Here is a 22,177-nt window from a genome sequence, read left to right on the forward strand (position 1 = left end):
TTCCTCCCCACAGATACATCAGAAATACATCTACACGTGGAACTGCTCCTATAGAACACCCACTGAACGCTGGCAGAAGACGTCAGACCTCCCAAAAGGCAAGAAACTCCCCACGTACCTGGGTAGGGTAAAAGAAAAAAGAAACAACAGAGACAAAAGAATAGGGACAGGACCTGCACCAGTGGGAGGGAGCTGTGAAGGAGGAAAGGTTATCAAACACTAGGAAGCCCCTTCGCGGGCGGAGACTGCGAGTGGCAGAGGGGGGAAGCTTCAGAGCCACAGAGGAGAGCGCAGCCACAGGTGTGCAGAGGGCAAAGCAGAGAGATTCCCACACGGAGGATCAGTGGCGACCAGCACTCACCAGCCCGAGAGGCTTCTCTGCTCACCCGCCGGGGCGGGCGGGGGCTGGGAGCTGAGGCTTGGGCTTCAGTTGGATTGCAGGGAGAGGACTGGGGTTGGCGGTGTGAACACAGCCTGAAGGGGTTAGCGCACCACAGCTAGCCGGGAGGGAGTCCGGGAAAAGATCTGGAGCTGCCAAACAGGCAAGAGACTTTTTCTTGCCTCTTTGTTTCCTGGTGCGCGAGGACAGGGGATTCAGAGCACCGCCTAAAGGAGCTCCAGAGATGGGCGCGAGCCGCGGCTATCAGCGCAGACCCCAGAGACGGGCATGAAACCCTAAGGCTGCTGCTGCCACCACCAAAAAGCCTGTGTGCAAGCACAGGTCACTATCCACACCGCCCGTCCCGGAAGCCTGTGCAGCCCGCCACGGCCAGGGTCCCGTGATCCAGGGACAACTTCCCCAGGAGAACGCACGGCGCGCCTCAGGCTAGTGCAACGTCACGCAGGCCTCTGCCGCTGCAGGCTCGCCCCGCATTCGTACCCCTCCTGCCACCCGGCCTGAGTGAGCCAGAGCCTAAGCAGCTGCTCCTTTAAACCCGTCTTGTCTGAGCGAAGAACAGATGCCCTCAGGCAACCTACACGCAGAGGCGGGGCCAAATCCAAGGCTGAAACCCGGGAGCTGTGAGAACAAAGAAGAGAAAGGGAAATTTCTCCCAGCAGCCTCAGAAGCAGCGGATTAAAGCTCCACAAACAACTTAATGTACCTGCATCTGTGGAATACCTGAATAGACAACGAATCATTCCAAATTGAGGAGGTGGACTTTGGGAGCAAGATATATTATTTTTCCCCCTTTTCCATTTTTTGTGAGTGTGTATGTGTTTGCTTCTGTGTAAGATTTTGTCTGTATAGCTTTGCTTTCACCATTTGTCCTAGGGTCCTGTCCGTCCGTTTTTTTGTTTGTTTGTTTGTTTACTTAAAATTTTTTCTTCTTTTTTTCTTAATAATTATTTTTTATTTTTTTATTTTAATAACTTATTTTATTTTATCTTACTTTATTTTATCTTCTTTCTTTTTTTTCTTTCTATTTTTTCTCGCTTTTGTTCTGAGCCGTGTGGATGAAAGGCTCTTGGTGCTCCAGCCAGGCATCAGGGCTGTGCCTCTGAGGTGGGAGAGCCAACTTCAGGACACTGGTCCACAAGAGACCTCCCAGATCCACATAATACCAAACGATGAAAATCTCCCAGAGATCTCCATCTCAACACCAAGACCCAGCTTCACTCAATGACCAGCAAGCTATAGTGCTGGACACCCTATGCCAAACAACTAGCAAGACAGGAACACAGCCCCATCCATTAGCAGAGAGGCTGCCTAAAATCACAGTAAGGCCACAGACACCCCAAAACACACCACCAGACGTGGACCTGCTCACCAGAAAGACAAGATCCAGCCTCATCCACCAGAACACAGGCACTAGTCCCCTCCACCAGGAAGCCTACACAACCCACTGAACCAACCTTAGCCACTGGGGACAGATACCAAAAACAACAGGAACTATGAACCTGCAGCCTGCAAAAAGGAGACCCCAAACACAGTAAGATAAGCAAAATGAGAAGACAGAAAAACACACAGCAGATGAAGGAGCAAGGTAAAAACACACCAGACCTAAAAAATGAAGAGGAAATAGGCAGTCTACCTGAAAAAGAATTCAGAATAAGGACAGTAAAGATGATCCAAAATCTTGGAAATAGAATAGACAAAATGCAAGAAACATTTAACAAGGACCTAGAAGAACTAAAGAGGAACCAAGCAATGATGAAAAACACAATAAATTAAATTAAACATACTCTAGAAGGGATCAATAGCAGAATAACTGAGGCAGAAGAACGGATAAGTGACCTGGAAGATAAAATGGTGGAAATAACTACTGCAGAGCAGAATAAAGAAAAAAGAATGAAAAGAACTGAGGACAGTCTCAGAGACCTCTGGGACAACATTAAATGCACCAACATTCGAATTATAGGGGTCCCAGAAGAAGAAGAGAAAAAGAAAGGGACTGAGAAAATATTTGAAGAGATTATAGTTGAAAACTTCCCTAATATGGGAAAGGAAATAGTTAATCAAGTCCTGGAAGCACAGAGAGTCCCATACAGGAGAAATCCAAGGAGAAACACACCAAGACATATATTAATCAAACTATCAAAAATTAAATATAAAGAAAACATATTAAAAGCAGCAAGGGAAAAACAACAAATAACATGCAAGGGAATCCCCATAAGGTTAACAGCTGATCTTTCAGCAGAAACTCTGCAAGCCAGAAGGGAGTGGCAGAACATATATAAAGTGATGAAGGAGAAAAACCTACAACCAAGATTACTCTACCCAGCAAGGATCTCATTCAGATTTGATGGAGAAATTAAAACCTTTACAGACAAGCAAAAGCTGAGAGAGTTCAGCACTACCAAACCAGCTTTATAACAAATGCTAAAGGAACTTCTCTAGGCAAGAAACACAAGAGAAGGAAAACACCTACAATAACAAACCCAAAGCATTTAAGAAAATGGGAATAGGAACATACATATTGATAATTACATTCAATGTAAATGGATTAAATGTTCCCACCAAAAGACACAGACTGGCTGAATGGATACAAAAACAAGACCCATATATATGCTGTCTACAAGAGATCCACTTCAACCTAGGGACACATACAGACTGAAAGTGAGGGGATGGAAAAAGATATTCCATAAAAATGGAAATCAAAAGAAAGCTGGAGTAGCAATTCTCGTATCAGACAAAATAATAGACTTTAAAATAAAGACTATTACAAGAGACAAAGAAGGACACTATATAATGACCAAGGGATCGATTCAAGAAGAGGATATAACAATTGTAAATATTTATGCACCCAACATAGGAGCACCACAATACATAAGGCAAATACTAACAGCCATAAAAGGGGAAATCGACAGTAACACAATCATAGTAGGGGACTTTAACACCCCACTTTCACCAATGGACAGATCATCCAAAATGAAAATAAATAAGGAAACACAAGCTTTAAATGATACATTAAACAAGATGGACTTAATTGATATTTATAGGACATTCCACCCAAAAACAACACAATACACATTTTTCTCAAGTGCTCATGGAACATTCTCCAGGATAGATCATATCTTGGGTCACAAATCAAGCCTTGGTAAATTTAAGAAAATTGAAATCATATCAAGTATCATTTCCGACCACAACGCTATGAGACTAGATATCAATAACAGGAAAAGATCTGTAAAAAATACAAACACATGGAGGCTACACAATACACTACTTATTTAACGAAGTGATCACTGAAGAAATCAAAGGGGAAATCAAAAAATACCTAGAAACAAATGACAATGGAGACACGATGACCCAAAACCTATGGGATGCAGCAAAAGCAGTTCTAAGAGGGAAGTTTATAGCAATACAACTCTAACTCAAGAAACAGGAAACATCTCGAATAAACAACCTAACCTTGCACCTAAAGCAATTAGAGAAAGAAGAACAAAAAAACCGCCACAGTTAGCAGAAGGAAAGAAATCATAAAAATCAGATCAGAAATAAATGAAAAAGAAATGAAGGAAACGATAGCAAAGATCAACAAAACTAAAAGCTGGTTCTTTGAGAAGATAAACAAAATTGACAAACCATTAGCCAGACTCATCAATAAAAAAAGGGAGAAGACTCAGATCAATAAAATTAGAAATGAAAAAGGAGAAGTAACAACTGACACTGCAGAAATACAAACGATCATGAGAGATTACTACAAGCAACTCTATGCCAATAAAATGGACAACCTGGAAGAAATGGACAAATTCTTAGAAATGCACAACCTGCCGAGACTGAACCAGGAAGAAAGAGAAAATATGAACAGACCAATCACAAGCACTGAAATTGAAACTGGGATTAAAAATCTTCCAACAAACAAAAGCCCAGGACCAGATGGCTTCACAGGCAAATTCTATCAAACATTTAGAGAAGGGCTAAAACCTATCCTTCTCAAACTCTTCCAAAATATTGCAGAAGAAGGAACACTCCCCAACTCATTCTACGAGGCCACCATCACCCTGATACCAAAACCAGACAAAGATGTCACAAAGAAAGAAAACTACAGGCCAATATCACTGATGAACATAGATGCAAAAATCCTCAACAAAATACTAGCAAACAGAATCCGAGAGCACATTAAAAGGATCATACACCACAATCAAGTGGGGTTTATCCCAGGAATGCAAGGATTATTTAATATACGCAAATCAATCAACGTGATACACCATATTAACAAATTGAAGGAGAAAAACCGTATGATCATCTCAATAGATGCAGAGAAAGCTTTCAACAAAATTCAACACCCATTTATGATAAAAACCCTGCAGAAAGTAGGCATAGAGGGAACTTTCCTCAACATAATGAAGGCCATATATGACAAACCCACAGCCAACATCGTCCTCAATGGTGAAAAACTGAAACCATTTCCACTAAGATCAGGAACAAGACAAGGTTGCCCACTCTCACCACTATTATTCAACATAGTTTTGGAAGTGTTAGCCACAGCAATCAGAGAAGAAAAAGAAATAAAAGGAATCCAAATCGGAAAAGAAGAAGTAAAGCTGTCACTGTTTGCAGATGACATGATACTATACATAGAGAATCCTAAAGATGCTACCAGAAAACTACTAGAGCTAATCAATGAATTTGACAAAGTAGCAGGATACAAAATTAATGCACAGAAATCTCTTGCATTCCTATACACTAATGATGAAAAATCTGAAAGTGAAATTAAGAAAACACTCCCATTTACCATTGCAACAAAAAGAATAAAATACCTAGGAATAAACCTACCTAAGGAGACAAAAGACCTGTATGCAGAAAACTATAAGACACTGATGAAAGAAATTAAAGGTGATACAAATAGATGGAGAGATATACCATGTTCTTGGATTGGAAGAATCAACATTGTGAAAATGACTCTACTACCCAAAGCAGTCTACAGATTCAATGCAATCCCTGTCAAACTACCACTGGCATTTTTCACAGAACTAGAACAAAAAATTTCACAATTTGTATGGAAACACAAAAGACCCCAAATAGCCAAAGCAATCTTGAGAACGAAAAATGGAGCTGGAGGAATCAGGCTCCCTGACTTCAGACTATACTACAAAGCTACAGTAATCAAGACAGTATGGTACTGGCACAAAAACAGAAACATAGATCAATGGAACAGGATAGAAAGCCCAGAGATAAACCCATGCACATATGGTCACCTTATCTTTGATAAAGGAGGCAAGCATATACAGTGGAGAAAAGACAGCCTCTTCAATAAGTGGTGCTGGGAAAACTGGACCGGTACATGTAAAAGTATGAAATTAGAACACTCCCTAACACCATACACAAAAATAAACTCAAAATGGATTAAAGACCTAAATGTAAGGCCAGACACTATCAAACTCTTAGAGGAAAACATAGGCAGAACACTCTATGACATAAATCACAGCAAGATCCTTTTTGACCCACCTCCTAGAGAAATGGAAATAAAAACAAAAATAAAGAAATGGGACCTAATGAAACTTAAAAGCTTTTGCACAGCAAAGGAAACCATAAACAAGACCAAAAGACAACCCTCAGAATGGGAGAAAATATTTGCAAATGAAGCAACTGACATAGGATTAATCTCCAAGATTTACAAGCAGCTCATGCAGCTCAATAACAAAAAAACAAACAACCCAATCCAAAAATGGGCAGAAGACCTAAATAGACATTTCTCTAAAGAAGATATACAGATTGCCAACAAACACATGAAAGAATGCTCAACATCATTAATTATTAGAGAAATGCAAATCAAAACTACAATGAGATATCATCTCACACCGGTCAGAATGGCCATCATCAAAAAATCTACAAACAATAAATGCTGGAGAGGGTGTGGAGGAAAGGGAACCCTCTTGCACTGTTGGTGGGAATGTAAATTGATACAGCCACTATGGAGAACAGTATGGAGATTCCTTAAGAAACTAAAAATAGAACTACCATACGACCCAGCAATCCCACTACAGGGCATATACCCTGAGAAAACCATAATTCAAAAAGAGTCATGTACCAAAATGTTCATTGCAGCTTTATTTACAATAGCCAGGACATGGAAGCAACCTAAGTGTCCATCATCGGATGAATGGATAAAGAAGATGTGGCACATATATATAATGGAATATTACTCAGGGATAAAAGAAATGAAATTGAGTTATTTGTAGTGAGGTGGATAGAGTTAGAGTCTGTCATACAGAGTGAAGTAAGTGAGAAAGAGAAACACAAATACAGTATGCTAACACATATATATGGAATCTAAGGGAAAAAAAATAAGGTCATGAAGAACCTAGAGGCAAGACAGAAAAAAAGACACAGACCTACTAGAGAATGGACTTGAGGATATGGACTTGGGGAGGGGGAAGGGTAAGATGTGACAAAGTGAGAGAGTGGCATGGACAGATATACACTACCAAACGTAAAACAGATAGCTAGTGGGAAGCAACCGCATAGCACAGGGAGATCAGCTCTGTGCTTTGTGACCACTTAGAGGGGTGGCATAGGGAGGGTGGTAGGGAGGGAAATGCAAGAGGGAAGAGATATGGGAACATATGTATATGTATAACTGATTCACTTTGTTATAAAGCAGAAACTAACACATCATTGTAAAGCAATTATACTCCAGTAAAGACGTTAAAAAGAAAAAAAAAAAGAACTCTAGAAGCAGACATGGTTCATCCCTGGCTCTGTCAACCAATTACTTGGGTGATTTATGCAAGTTTCCTAACCTCTCTAAACCTCTTCATTATCTGTAAAGATGGGAATGTGCTTGAGAGTATTAGATGAGATAAAGGATGTATAACTTTTATCCCATAGTATATAATCAAGAGATGTAGTTATGGGCAGTTTCTCCTATCCTTCAAAGCATAGCTAAAATTTGTGTCATTTTAAAATGTCTTCCCTGAGCAAAATAAAAACAAGGAGTGACTCTGACAATTTTAGGAAGTGATAAGTTAAGATCCCCATAATACTTGGCAATGACAGAAGATTCTGCTTGAGCATTACTGTACAAGAAGCCAGAAGAAAGATGTCCATCGTGCAACCCCACTGCATCCACCATTCTGCCCTTTCCTTCTGCCTCAGTAAATGCAGAGGTAACCTTCAATTTCCATAGCAATGGAATTATCAGTAACATCCTGTCAGTGTAGGGCTGCACAGGGGATGAGAAGTGTTTCCCAGAAAGATGCTCAGAAAGTTTTCCTCAGAAAATCCCTGTCCCACTGGCACATCTGCCTCTGTAGATCATGCAGATTTCTAATCCCTACCCCCAAAACTTCCCTCTGACCTTCCTCCAAATGAAGTACAGCTGATATTTACAATATTATTTCTAATTCAACAAGTGAAAGTCTAATCAAGTCTAAAATGGAATTTCCTAAAATCCAGAAAATAGTTAACAAAATGGCAATAAGAACATACCTATCCATAATTACTTTAAATGTAAATGGAATAAATGCTCCAATCAAAAGACATAGAATGGCTGAATGGAAACAAAAACAAGACTCACGTATATGCTGCCTACAACAGACTCACCTCAGACGTAAAGACACACACAGACTGAAAGTGAGGGGATAGAAAAAGATATTCCATGCAAATGGAAATGAAAAAAAAAAAAAGCAGAGGAAGCAATACTGATATTAGACAAAATAGACTTTAAAACAAAGATTTGTAACAAGAGACAAAGAAGGGCATTACATAATGAGAAAAGGATCAATTCAACAAGAGAGTATATACTTGTGTATACATATGTATATACGTATGCAACATAGGAGAACCTAAATATATAAAGTATATATTAGCAGACATAAAGGTAGAAATTGACAGTAACACAATAATAGTGCGGGATTTTAACACCCCACTTACATCAGTGGACAGATCATCCATACATAAAATCAGTAAGGTCTTAATGACACATTATACCAGCAATCTGGTATAGATTAAATATATTAATCTGTATATTAATAGTTATATACAAAACATTCCATCCAAAAGCAGCAGAATACACATTCTTTTCAAGTGCACATAGAATATTCTCCAGGATAGATCACATGCTAGCTCACAGACCAAGTCTCAATAAACTTAAGAAGATTGAAATCACATAACGCATCTTTTCTGACCACAATGGTATGAGACTAGAAATCAACTACTAAAGAAGAAAAAGAAAACTGTAAAAGCACAAACACGTGGAGTCCAAACAATATGCTACTAAACAACTAATGGGTCAGTGAAAAAAATCAAAGAGAAAAAGAAAAAAAACCTTGAGACAAATGAAAACAGAAACACAACAATCCAAAATCTATGAGATACAGCAAAAGCAGTTCTAAAAGCAATATAAGTCTGTCTCAGAAAACAAGAAAAACCCTAAAAGAAAATCTAATCTTACACCTAAAAGAACTAGGAAAAAAAAAAAAAACAAGCCAAACTCAAAGTTAGTAGAATGAAAAAAATATTACAGATCAGAGTGGAAATAAGTGAAATAGAGACTAAATACACAATACAAAAAAAAAAATCAATGAAATAAAGAGTTGGTTCTTTGAAAAAATAAACAAAATCGATAAACCTTTAGACAGACTCATCAAACAAAAACGGAGAGGGCCCAGATAAATAAAATCAGAAATGAAAGAGAAGTTACACCTGACACCACAGAAATAAAAGAACCATAAGAGATAACAATGAACAATTACTTGTGAATAATATGGGTAACCTAAAAGAAATGGATAAATTTCTAGAAACATACAATCTCCCAAGACTAAACCAGGAAGAAATAGAAAATATGAACAGGCCAATTACCCGTAAGGAAATTGAATCAGTAATAATAATTTAAAAAAATCTTTGAACAAACTAAATTCCAGGACCAGACAGCTTCACAGGTGAATTCTATAAAATATTTAAAGAAGAATTAACACATATCCTTTCCAAATTATTCCAAAAAATTAAAGAGGAAAAAAATACTTCTGAACTCATTCTATAAGGCCAGAATCAACCTGATACCAAAATCAGACAAATACATCACACACACACACAATTTACAGGTCAGTATCACTGATAAATATAGATGCAAAAATTTTCAACAAAATATTAGCAAACTGAATTGAACAATACATTAAAAGGATCATACACCATGATCAAGTGGGATTTATCCCAGGGATGCAAGGATGGTTCAACATCCACAAATCAATCAACGTCATACACCACATTAGCAAACTGAAAAATAAAAATCATATGATCATCTTAATAGACACAGAGAAAGCTTTTGACAAAATTCAACATCCACTTATGATAAAAACTCTCAACAAAGTGGGCACAGAGGGAACATACCTCAACATAAGAAAGACCATATATGACCTTTATTTACTTTCATCATTTACTCAGTGATGAAAAGTTGAAAGAATTTCCTCTAAGATCAGGAACAAGACAAGGATGTCCACTCTTGCCACTTTTATTCAACATAGCATTGGAACTCCTAGCTATAGCCATCAGACAAGAAAAAGAAATAAAAGGAATCCAAATTGGAAAGGAAGAAGTAAAACTCACTGTTTGCAGATGACATGATACTATATACACAAAATCCTAAAGATGCTACCAAAACTATTAGAACTAATAAATGAATTGAGTAAAGTTGCAGAATACAAAATTAATATACAGCAATCCATTGTGTGCTTTACATTAACAACAAACTATCAGAAACAGAAATTAAGAAAACAATTCCATTTACAATTGCATCAAAAAAGAATAAAATACATAGGAATACACCTAACCAAAGACCTAAAAGACTTGTACTCAGAAAACTATAATACACTGATGAAGAAAATTGAAGATGACACAAACAAATGGAAAGATACACCGTGCTCATGTATTGGAAGAATTAATATTGCTAAAATGACCATATTACCCAAGGAAATCTACAGATTCAATCCAATCCCTGTCAAAATACTAAAGCCATTTTTCACAGAACTAGAACAAATAATTCTAAATTTCTATGGAAATTAGATCCTGAATAGCCAAAGCATCTTGAGAAAAAAAGAACAAAGCTGGAGGTATCATGCGCCCTGATTTCAAACTATCCTACAAAACTACAGCTATCAAAATAGTATGGTACTGACACAAAAACAAACACATAAGTGAATGAAACAGAATAGAGAGCCCAGAAATAAACTCATGCTTATGTGGTGAATTAATCTTTGACAAAGGCAAGATTATACAATGGGGCAAAGACAGCCTCTTCAATAAATGGTGTTGGGAAAGCTGAACAGCTACATGCAAAAGAATCAAACTGGACTACTTTCTCACACCATGCAAAAAAATAAATTCAAGATGGATTAAAGACTTAAATGAAACCATAAAATTCCTCGGAGAAAACAGGCATTGTTTGGCATTGACACTGGTCTTAGGATTTTTTTTTTATATGTCTCCTCAAACAAGGGAAATTAAAAAAGCAAAAATAAACAAATTGGACTACATCAAACTAAAAATCTTTTGCACAGCTATAGGAGATACCAAGAAAATGAAAAGGCTGCCCACTGAATGGGAGAAGATATTTGCAAATGACATATACATATATAAACAGCCATACAACTCAACATAAGAAAAGAAAACTGATTAGAAAATGGGCAGAGGACCTGAATAGACATTTTTCCAAAGAAGACATACAGCTGGCCAACAGACACATGAAAAAATGCTCAACATCACTAATCATCAGGGAAATGCTAATCAAAAACACAATAAGATATCACCTCATACCTGTCAGAATGGCTATCATCAAAAAGACCACAAATAACAAATGTTGGATGTAGAGAAAAGGGAACCCTTGTGTACTATTGACAGGATTGTAAATTAGTACTGCCACTATGGAAACAGTACGGAGGTTCCTCAAAAAATTAAGAATAGAACTACGATACAATCCAGCAATTTCACTTCTGAGTATTACCCAAAGAAAACAAAAACACTAACTCAAAAAGATATATGCACCCTTATGTTCACTGAAGCATTGTTTACAATAGCCAAGATATGAAAGCAACCTAAGTGCCCATCAAGAGATGAATGGATAAAGAAGGTGTGATATATATAAATACACACACACACACACAAACACACACACACACAGTGGAATATTACTTAGCCTTAGAGGGCATTATGCTTAGTGAAGTAAGTCAGACAAAGACAAATACCATAGGATTGTACTTATATATGGAATCTAAAAATCAAAACAAACAAAACAAAATGATAACAAACTCATAGATAAAGAGAACAAATGGATATGGCCTGCCACTGTTTGTGGCATGATTCAAGAATCTAAAAGGTTCCAATGCCTTCATTACACTTAGGAGAGTGGGCAGACTGATCAGAAAATCAGATGTGTAGTACCATACATTGCTGAATTAGTCTCTGTAAAAACAGACACTCCCACCTACTCTCAATGCTGCTTCAGAGAACACACTTTGGAAAATCTCCCAGAATGAAAATAATGTGTCCAGAACACATCAGATTCTACTTCCTATATTAAAAATTTTCTCAAAGAACTAAATTATATCCCAATATGCCCATATGAAAACACACACTAAAATAATCTCTACTTTATTATCTTTCATCTTTGGTGCTTTTATATGGACATATAAACCCAAAAGGCCTGATTAACCCAACATTGGAAAGTCTTTATTTCTAAGTTTTTCCTAAGGTGGTAAAGATTTGGTGCCTCCATATTCTCTCACCCAGCCTACTGTCTCACCAGAAGAGACTAACCACCAGCGTTAGGAACTCACCCTGCTCTGACTTTCTCCCAATTACTATTCTCATCTTTTCCTCAATGCAACTGCTATTCAAATCTCAGAATTGCAGAATGACCCACTAATGGTCATAAAATCAATAATCTTAAAAATTTTTTAGAAGTTGGATTTGACTGAATTTGCTTCAATACCTCTTCATGGCAATATAAGGAAACTGTGGTGGACTTGACAGAAAACATTCTCGCTTTTTAAGTAACATGAAGGCGACATGAGAGAAATTCCAGAAATTCTGTGGCTACCCTTCCAACAACAGATGCTATGAGGGTATGCAGTACAAGTGGCTCAATATTCTATAGACTTTTGAGAGCACTCAAGGTTCTGTGTCAGCTCAAACTCATATAGACACTAAATCTGATTAATAGGAAATAAACCACAGAACAGGCTCAAAACAAGAACAGGTCAAGAGACCTAACTAATTCATTTTTCCTCTAATGACACAGATTTCTCAGCAGCAGTTGAGCCAACCAACAATAATTAAAATCCTCTAATTCTTTAGAAACATTTAAAATGCCAGGGATCCTTCAACAGCAAGACAGGTCTAATTTGATTCCTCAAATTTTGGTGGCATTCAGAAAGTAAAATCTTTCCTTTAGATAACTTTGGGTTACACTGTTTGCTGAGATGATAGTGGGAACTGCTTGTATCTTTCCCTATTTATGGACCTGACTTCCACCTTAATCCCCAATTCCTCTTGCATTAAAGCACTCTTCTTCGGCAATCTTGGCTAGCATATCAAGATCTCAAAATTCATTCATTCACTTGTTCATTCATTCTTCTATCTATTTATTCAACAAATATTTATTAAATGCTTTCAGAGGAACAAAGTCAAGGAAATTGGTTTCCCTTACCTCAAGGAGGGATTGGCAATAAACCAATGTCTTATGTGCAATGAGCGAGGCCAGGCCAGTGTACTAAGGGAGCCCAGACTCAGAACCTATTGGATGCGGACATCAAAGATGCCACCTGGAGGAGTGGCATTAGAAGTGAGTAGCAGCAGGGCATTCTGGACAGAGAGAGCAACACTTTGGAAGCCACAGAGCAATACAAGCACAGACTGGTCTATTCAGGAAACAGAAATCTGTCTCATGAGTCCAGAGCAAAAGGCAAGGAGAGATCAGGAGGAAAGGGCCTTGGGTGCCCTAGGGAATCTAAACTCTATCTTAAATGTCATGGGGAGCTACTTGAAGAATTTTAACCAGGAAAAGACTATAATCGCATTTCTAACTTAGCATGTTAGAAATCTCACACCTTAAATTTCCTCACCTAATTCTCTGTCAATGGTGTCACAATCTTCATAAACTCAGACTCTTTCTCAACTGTTGTCACACCTCATTAACTGGCCAGCAACCTTTTTAACTCTGGGTCCCAAATAACTGCTGAGTATAATCCTTCTGCCATATCCTCTTCTCCTGCTGCCATAGGTAAAACTTACACGTCTTTATAGACAACTGCAAGAGCTTTAGCGGCAAATACCACAGGCTAGCTCTCCAAAAGCCGTTGACCACCCCCGCCTCCCTTTCCCATCTCCAGCTGTACAGGCTGGGAGCTCACCTAGAGAGTCTCCCTTACAGCCAGGAGTGGTTGCATGACTTTGCTTTGGCCAAAAGAATGTAATAACTCTAACATGAATCCCTGTGAAAGACCCCTGTGAAAGATTTTCTTCTATGATAAAAGGAGTAGCTATTCAAAAAGAAGAATCTGTTTTTTCACCTTAGCTGCCACCCTGATTCCTGTCTTTGGATTTGGTAATAACGCCTGGAGCTTTGGCCAATCTGCTGAGGAAAATGGAGAGAAAGGACAGAAAAACCTAGATTGTAGCTGACCTCCTTGAGCTGCTGAACCAGACCTGGCACTGCTCACCTCCAGTCGCTTTGTTATGAGATAACTACGTGTCCTCATGGATTAAACCATTGGCATCCTGGCTTTTTGCACCCAAACATATCCAAACCAATCTACCTCCTATACTGGGGATCTGTCTCCAGTCGTTCTCCACGGCGCCCCCTCACCTGCCATCACAATGATCTCTCCATCCCAAATCTGATCACATAGTTTTCAGTCTGAAATCTTGAAGCTAAATCTCTGAACAGACGTCAGAGTCCCAGCTCTCACCCACCAAAGCCTCTACTGAGCATCTTGCTAGCCCCTCAGCACACTGTACTGCTTTGGGTCTCTAATCCTTTGCATTTGCTGTACCCCTACCTGAAATGCTGTTACCTATCCTGCCCAGCTCCTCACCAGAAGGCTCCCCCAGGCAGAATTAGTCACATTTTCTCCTGTGCATGATAGTTGTGGAAGACTATATAACTGCTCACCCACATTCTTTCTGCGGGAGGAACATATCCTCACCCTGGTGAACTTGGCTTGCTTTGACCAATGAATTCTGAGCAGAAGTAATATCTGACACTTTGGGGCAGAGCTTTGAGAGCTGGGGTATTGTTTGCCATGCTCTCTCTTCCCTACCTCTGATGTGGAAGCAGGTATGGAGGTCTTCAGCCAGCCTGATCTCTGAGCACAGCTCCCTTACTGACCTACAATGCTCATGTATTATGAACAAGATAGAGACCTTGCTGTTTTAAGCCATGGCGGACAGACTTTTTCTATAACGGGGCAGATGATAAATATTTAAGCTGTTGGGGCCACATATGGTAACTGCCACATATTCTTCCTTTTAACGCCACTTAAAAATGTAAAACCCTTCTTAACTCACAGGACATTAGAAGACAGGCCACAGCTGGATTTGTCCCACAGGCTGTAGTTTGCCACTGTTTTAAGCTGCTGAGACTTTCACATTACTTGTTACTACAGCATAACATGTCCCATCCTGACTAATATATTTTGCATAGACAATACTCTAGGCTTTATCACCCTGTAATACAACTATAAGCTCCATGAAGATAGTGATCATGTCTGGCATGCTTGCCTTGTTCACCGCAGGATACAGCAGCTCAGAAAATAATTGCTGAGTGAAGAACTGAAAGTCTTTCCCATAAGAATCGGGGGACAGAGACCATGGCTTTCATCTTCTACCCATCCCCACATGTCTAGCATACGATGGCGTTTGATGAGCATTTGAGCCTTTGATAAATGTTCCATCGACTTGAGTATGCTCTTGTTGTTATTACCAGTAGCAACAGCCACATGTCATTGGAGAAACATCTAGAAATATGCATGGCCTGTTTGGTTGCAGGATGAACATGTGACCTCGAGTCATGCACCAAAGCCCATGTCTGAAATCTATTACTTATAGTTGAATGAGTTTTGTTTTTTCCTTTTTCTTCCTTTTATATTTGGGAGCAGGGAAGAAAAGAGGGCATGCAGGTTTTACATTAAAATGTGTATTTGAAAAGCCAAGAAATGTGAAATGGTGGGTTCAGATGCAAGTTCCCTTTCAGCAGATTCTCTCCTACTTGGCAGCAGGCAGCTGGCAGCATTTAGGGCCAACTTTGTGCTTCACCTGGTGTGCCCCTGAGTCAGGGTCTGCTCCCTTGTGTGGTCTCCAAGTCTGTAAATAAACTCAGGGGCGAGACCTGGGCATGTTCCATGGCACAAGTCATTGAAAAATCCAGTCTTTTAAATGTAAACATATTTAGACATTAAATTAGATACCATTTGTAAAACCACACATACCCAAATATGTTATTATTTTCTACTGCCTCATGAAGGCAAACTCCACTTGCTATATAAATAATTGCAAACCAACGTCAATCTTAAATCATCTCATTCACCTACATTGAGAAAAAAGAGGAGAAGAAGGCAATTTTAGTTTTTCTACAACTCTTTTGTCTGGTCACATTTTCAATATATTTTGTCTCATGCATCTTAAACATCATTTGGTAGTTCTGTGCTTCTTTTCTGGGAGTAAATAAACCTAGCAAAAGAAAAGAGAAAAATAAAATACGATACGGCTGTCCCTCTTTGGTGATATGCTTTTACGTGTGTACCACAGCCTATTTTTATAGGCTTTATGAATTGCAACTTTATTTAAACCTCTCAAATTATGGGAATCTTATACATTTGGTTTCAAATTAATGCCATAAGATTTTAATTTAACAATAACCCCTCTTAAAAACAAGAGTCTCTAATGTCCATATTTATATCAATAGTGATAGACACTGAAAAACATATTTCATCACTATATTTTATTTTAAATATTTTTAAATAGTGATGTCAGTTCTCTATGGATTATCTTCTTAGTCATAAAATCATTTTATACTCATTGAAAATAATGGCAGCCTATTCATGTCCTGCAAATAATTACTTTAGTGGAGAGAAAGTGAACTAGGATAAAATTCTGTTCTAAGATTTATCACTGCTTCTTTATTTGAAACTAGAAAAATATTGCCTCACTTAAAGCTAAAAAGTCTTAAAAATTGAAAATAATTTTTAAATTAATAACACTTAAGTATAAGTCTAATAAATGGTAATAAGAATAAGGTTAGGCAGACTTGCAATGAGGGGCAGGACAAAGAAAAATAATTAAGGTTTTATTATTTTTGTAAAACAAAGTAACTTTTTCTAGGGAATCCTTTACAATTTGAGTGTGAGTAAAATATAAGTATATTTATTAATGTTATAGAGTAAACATGGGAAGTGGGGTATATTGTTAAGTTTAATGTGTGGACTTAATTATGTAACTAGCCTGCCCATTTTGGATTAAAGGATGGAGTGACTTATGTGTTTATCTCCTCTAGCTCTCAAAACCTTGCTAAAGTGAAGAGAAAGGAATTTTCCTTGAAAAGTTACCCATAGGGACAATGAGATGTGACAACAGAGGATGATATATTCGAATGAATTTTTGGAAGATGGGAAGTAGATGAAGGATGGTACACAGCAGGCGTCCTAACCCAAGTGCCTGAGAATAGAAAGGCCAAAAGGGTGCTGCCCAAGGCAGAAGTGAAGTACAAATCAAGTCCCCAGGAATTAAAATCAAGTCCCCAGGTCCTGTCCCATACTCAAACATGGCGCTACCAGTAAATTGAGTTCTCTTTTTCACTAGCAGAAAAATAGACATTTATTTTGCAAAGAAACTGAACCAGAAAAGCACCAAGCAGAGTGAGGCTGAACTCATGGGAATTCAGTGAAAATCTATCAACTGAACGTGGCTCCCTGAGACCTCTTCATCCACACTGCTCCCAGAATGACAGCAGACAGAAGGACATCATCTCAGGCAAGATATTGGGGGTACATTATCTGGAAAAAGTTTAAGCAATGACATTGGGGGTCTCCTAAGGAAATTTTCCACTGTGCTCTAAAGTCCACCAGATGACACCCTTAACTGGAACACACAGCCTTTTTAGTGTCTTTCTCATAAGTATTAAGGGCCAGCTTAGATCAACAGACATTTGAGGAAAATCTCCAACAGGAAATAAAGATCACATGAACTAGGAAAAAAAAAAAAAGATGGATCCAAAAGATACAGAAACAATGCAGGGTGTGGAAGAGAAAAGTCTATATTATACTGAGAGAGAATAAAATCAAGATTCCATGAAAATGGAATAAGAAACAAGATGAAATTTGAGGGGATTAAAAATATATTAATCAAAATTAAATATTCAATATAATCACTAGAAAATAAAGTTATAGAAATAACTCTAAAGTACAAAGAGCTGAAAACTAAGAGAACAATTATTTTAAAAATTAGACTACAGCAAGTCCTCGACATATGAATGAGTCCTGTTCCGAGAGTGTGTTCGTAAGTCCAATTTGTTCGTAAGTCCAACAAAGTTAGCCTAGGTACCCAACTAACACAATTGGCTATATAGTACTGTACTGTAATAGGTTTATAATACTTTTCACACAAATAATACATAAAAAACAAACACACCAAAAAAACATTTCTAATCTTACAGTACAGTACCTTGAAAAGTGCAGTAGTACAGTACAACAGCTGGCATATAGGGGCTGGCATCGAGTGACCAGGCAAGAAGAGTTACTGACTGGAGGAGGGAGAGGAGGTGGGAGATGGTAGAGCTGAAGGGTCGTCAGCAATAAGAGATGGAGGGCAAGCTGCAATTTTACTCACGCCTGACATCAATGGAATGCACGTTCACATCTTTGAAAGTTCACAACCTGAAGGTTCACACATAAGGGACTTATGTATTTAGAATATACAACATCTAAGAATAATAGGAATTCTAGAAGAGGAAACAGAGAAAGCAGAGGGAAGAAAAGTAATGAAAAAACAGTGCAGGAAAATTTCCCAGGAGTGAAGTTTTAAGTCTCCAGATTGAAGAGCAGACCTAGTTTCAGACACGCTGAATGAAAAGAGACCCACCCAAAGCAGTGGATAAAGGGAGCGTCCTAAAAGTTTCCAGAGACATAAAACAACTCATGTATCAAGCAACGGGAATTAGAATACCATTGGATTTTCTAACAGCAAAATGGGATACTAGAAGACTGGAGTAATGCCTTCAAAATTTGGAAGGATAATCATGTTCATCTGAGAATATTACACCTAGCCAAACTAACAACCAAATATGAGGGTCCCTCAAAAATATTTTGTGACATGCAAGCATCTAAAAATTAAAACTTCCAGTGGTGTTGGGAAAACTGGACAGCCATATGCAAAAGAATGAGACTGGACTGCTATCTTATACCATACACAAAAATTAAGTCAAAATGGATTAAAGACTTGAATGTAAGACCTGAAACCATAAAACTCCTAGAAGAAAACGTAGGCTCCTTGACATTGATCTTGGCAATGATTTTTAGAATTGACACCCAAAGCAAAGCAACTAAAGCAAAAATAAACAAGTGGCACTTCATCAAACTAAAAAGCTTCTGCACAGGAAAGAAAACCATTAACAAAATAAAAAGGCAAGCTACTGAATAGGAGAAAAGATTTGCAAATCACATCCAATACAGGGTCAACGTAGAAAATATATAAAGAACTCATACAACTCTGCAGCAAAAACAAAAAAATCCCAAAAGCAGTCTGATTGAAAAATGGGCAGATCTGAATAGATATTTTCCCAAAGAAGACATATGATGGCCAACAGGTACATGAAAAGATGTTCAATATTCCTAATCATCAAGGAAATACAAATCACAACCACATGAGATACATCACTTCACACCTGTTAGAATGGCTATCATCAAAAAGGTAAAAAACAAAACAAAACAAAACAAAACAAAACAAGCATTGGTGAGGATGTGAAGAAAAGGGAACCCTTGTGCCCTGTTGGTAGGAATGTAAATTGGTGCAGCCACCTTGGAAAACAGTATGGAGGTTCCTAAAAATATTAAAAATAAAACTACCATATGACCTAGCAATTCCACTTCTGGGTATTTATCCAAAGAAAACAAAAACATTAATTTGAAAAGAGTTAATTGCAGCATTACTTTAAATAGCCAAGATATGGAAGCAACCTAAGAGCCTATCATAAATGAGTGAATAAAGAAAATGTGAAATGTATGTGTATATATGTATCTATATCGACATATATTTATTCATATGTATATATGCATTATACACATATATACACGCATACATATATGATTCAGCCATAAAAAAGAATGAAATCTTGCCATTTGCAGTAACATGGATGGACCCTGAAGGCATTATACTAAGTGAAATAAGTCAAAGACATACCACATAATCTCACTTATACGTGGATGGTAAAAACCAAACAAACAACCCCCACCCCCAAAAAAACGGAGGCACTTCTCACACACTCCAGTTGTGGCAGCCTTATTCCTCCCTGGCCTGAGTGAGCAAGTGTGCTCCAATCAGCTGCTGCTTTCATTCTCTCTCGCCTGGGCAGGGAACAGATGCCTGAGGGCAGCCCACATGCAGAGGTGAGGCCAAAACCAAAGCTGAGCCCCAGGGGCGGTGCAACTAAGGAAGAGGAATGAAAATCTCTCTGTGCAGCTGCACAAGCTGTGGATTAAATCCCCGTGATCAGCTTGGTAAACCCTGTGTCTATGGAATATCTAAGGGACAACGAGTGCTCCCACAACTGAGACCAGTCTAACTCTAGTAGCTGTGGACTTTGGGGGCAAGTACACATAGGAGTCAGGCCATGTCAGAGGCCGAGCTGGCCCCACAGTGCCCATAGTGGGTCCAGAGACCTACCTAGAGGTATTGGAAGGCCTCCTGGGGAGGTGGGGTTGGCTGTGGCTCATGGTGGGGGCAAGGACAGTAACAGCTGAGGCCCCAGGAAAATATTATTATTACTGTTATGTTTTGTTTTGTTCTGTTGTTATTGTTTTTATTTTTTATTTATTTTTTCCTTTCTTTAAAACAGTTTTTAATATATTTTTTATTTTTCTACTTTTACTTTACTTTTTGTTATTTTGTGTTTTTTTTCTTGTTTTTGTTCTTTGTTTTGTTTTTAGATATAAACATTTTTGATCATTTTTGTGTGTTTTATGTTTTCTTTGCTTTTTTTTTAATTTGCTTTCTGCTTTTGTTTTTGTCAGTTTTGTTTTTATTGGTCGTTTTCACTTTGGGGTTCTTTTGTTTGGTTGTTCTCTTGTTTTTAGTTTTCTTTTTTTTTTTCTTTCTTTGTCTGTTTTTATCATTTGTCTTTGGGTTTTGTTTGTCTGTTTTCTTTTCCTTTTTTTTTTTTTTTTTTTGCTGCACCACGTGCCCTGTGGGGTCTTGATTCCCTGGCCATGGGTCAGGCCTGAGCCTCTGTCTGGGGTGGGAGTCCAGGACACTGGACCACCAGAGAATTCTCCGCCCCAGGGAATATTAATTGACATGAGCTCTCCCGGAGGTCTCCATCTAGACACCAAGACCCAGCTCCACCCAACTCCCTGCAGGCTCTAGTGTATACAAATATCAAATCATTACGTTGTTCACCTGAAACTAATATAATGTTATATGTCACTTATACCTCAAAAATTTATAAATAAGAAAAAAATTTTTTAAAGTAAAAATTATAACTTCCAAAGCACTCTTTCTTAGGAAAGTACTAGAAGATACACTTTGGCAAAATAGGGGAGTTAAAAAAGAAAGAGAAAGAGACAGGATGTAGGAAATAGAGACTCTGATCAGAAAAGGAGCATGGGAATTCCCTGGTGGTCTAGTGGTTAGGATTTGATGCTTTCACTGCGGTAGCCCAGGTTCAATTCCTGGTCAGGGAACTGAGATCCCACAAGCCACATGGTGTGGCCAAGTTAAAAAAAAAAAAAGGAGCACAAAAGTTCCAGGACAATGGCTGTGCAGCAGACCTAAAGTCAAACCCAGTCTACATTACAGCAAACAGGTACAGGAAATGGGTGTCCAGGAAAAAAAAAAACTGAGAGTAACTGTCATGTTTGACCATGTGGAAATAGTACAGAGAGGGCTTTTATAATCCTTTTAGAAGATTTGGGGAGAAGAAATAAAAGGTACACAGAAAACTAGGAAAATAAACAAGAAGGCAATTATTAACTCTAGAAAAAACAAAAGGTCTATAAGGAAGGAGAGGTAATCAACATTGAACAATAATCACACAGTAGTGGAGCTTCCCTGGTGGCACAGTGGTTGAGAATCTGCCTGCCAATGCAGGGGACGCGGGTTCGAGCCCTGGTCTGGGAAGATCTCATGTGCCGCGGAGCGACTAGGCCCGTGAGCCACAATTGCTGAGCCTGCACGTCTGGAGCCTGTGCTCCGCAACAGGAGAGGCCGCGATAGTGAGAGGGCCGCGCACCGCGATGAAGAGTGGCCCCCACTTGCCGCAACTAGAGAAGGCCCTCGCACAGAAACGAAGACCCAACACAGCCATAAATAAATAAATAAATAAATAAATAAATAAATAAATAAATAAAATAATAATAATCACACAGTAGTAATAATGTAAATACTGAATGCTGATTTAACCCCAAATTGTGCTATAACTGTTTGCAGGATGGCAGATGGGGACGAAGAAAAAATAAGAAAACTGAATCTTCAACTATCACAATGGAAAACCAGATACCAGAAGAAAGAGCTAAAAAGACTGAAAAGTGGTTG

At 38.4% G+C, this 22,177-nt stretch overlaps 1 protein-coding gene across 1 annotated transcript in view; it reads right to left on the reverse strand.

Moving 5' to 3' along the window:
* NEK10 (NIMA related kinase 10) overlaps positions 1-22,177 on the reverse strand; it is a 285,708-nt gene that overhangs the window by 193,530 nt on the left and 70,001 nt on the right. The gene's annotated exons all lie outside the window — the stretch shown is intronic.

This window comes from Eubalaena glacialis, chromosome 7, assembly GCF_028564815.1.
Source record: "Eubalaena glacialis isolate mEubGla1 chromosome 7, mEubGla1.1.hap2.+ XY, whole genome shotgun sequence".
Classification (NCBI taxonomy): domain Eukaryota; kingdom Metazoa; phylum Chordata; class Mammalia; order Artiodactyla; family Balaenidae; genus Eubalaena; species Eubalaena glacialis.